General features: G+C 35.2%; 1 long non-coding RNA gene across 1 annotated transcript in view; it reads left to right on the top strand.

The window, feature by feature from the left end:
• LOC110427601 (uncharacterized) overlaps nucleotides 1-408 on the top strand; it is a 1,167-nt gene extending 759 nt beyond the window's left edge. Inside the window, exon 2 of the long non-coding RNA XR_002446299.2 lies at nucleotides 6-408. This is a non-coding gene — a long non-coding RNA (uncharacterized LOC110427601). The remainder of the gene's footprint in view (nucleotides 1-5) is intronic.
• The last annotated feature ends 692 nt before the right edge of the window (nucleotides 409-1,100 follow it).

The following is a 1,100-nucleotide window of genomic DNA, read 5'->3' as shown; positions in this document are numbered from 1 at the left end:
TGCAGATAAGTGATCAGCTTTAGGATTGTGTTCGACATATCGAGGGTGACTACGCCCTAGGTATGGCCTCTCTAGATTTCCACTCCGGGTCACTCCGCTGCCTAGGGGTCATTGTGTATACAATAATCTAGGGTGTAAAAATTGATAGTCTTTAAAGATGTAAATGTTAAAGCATAAGACTATGTGGAAATGTTTAAATACTATGACTGGTTGTACATGTAGTTATTAAACTTAGATGTTTGTATCAAATAGTTATGTTTTAAATAAATGTGAATATTTGGTGTAAATAATTATTGGTGTTAATATGTGAGGTGATGTGGAGATCAAATTAAGGCTTGTTTGAGATTTGGTGAGTTCACTCACAAGTCTCGAATGCCGGTAGCGATCGAGGGGAAGAGGTCGTTACAGTCTTTACTTGAAATCCCTATTTATTTTATCTTCTAGAAATAATCTCTTCGAAAGATAACGCATTGGAAGTTTCTTCACTCTATTCAAATTTACCTCAGCATTCTTTTCAATGGTAACTAAACTCTTTTTCTTCTTCCAATTTTCCTCTCTTTTCTTCCAACTATAATCTCACTCAATTTTTCCTTTTTGCTTGTTTTATTTCTATTGCTAAGGATTTTAGAGTTCCATTTAATTTAATTTTTTCTTCTCTTTTTCAATCAACTTTCTTGTATAAATGATCTTTTGGTAATTTTTGTTTATGATGGGTCAAGATTTTTCAAAAGATGTGTAAGATGTCAATCCTAGTAATTTATTCATGGAAGGTCCTAAGTCTTGATCTATCTTTGTCATCCCTAACCTTTGCCATGACAAGTGCGCTTGCATGGTAGGTCACCCCAACTTAATAAAAATATTCAATTTTTTGGTGTTTTGAGGGGAGTTCGCACTGGGGTTGCCCGAGTTCTCCCCTCTACTGTGCTCTGGTGTCACGTGCTTTTACTTTTTCTCCCTTTTTGCTTTCCATTATTTACTCTACCTTTCATACTCTTGTAGCATATCAACATCAGAATAAACTCATGATGTCCAAGCCATTCATCTTTGCTATAGCAAATAGCAAGCCTAAGGTATTTTCAACCAAAATTCGATCCTACGTT

The sequence above is a fragment of the Theobroma umbraticum genome, unplaced genomic scaffold (genome assembly GCF_002168275.2).
Source record: "Theobroma umbraticum cultivar Fairchild unplaced genomic scaffold, ASM216827v3 scaffold_106.0, whole genome shotgun sequence".
NCBI lineage: Eukaryota > Viridiplantae > Streptophyta > Magnoliopsida > Malvales > Malvaceae > Theobroma > Theobroma umbraticum.
Note: the sequence above shows the minus strand (reverse complement) of the source record. Positions and strands in the feature narration are given on the sequence as shown.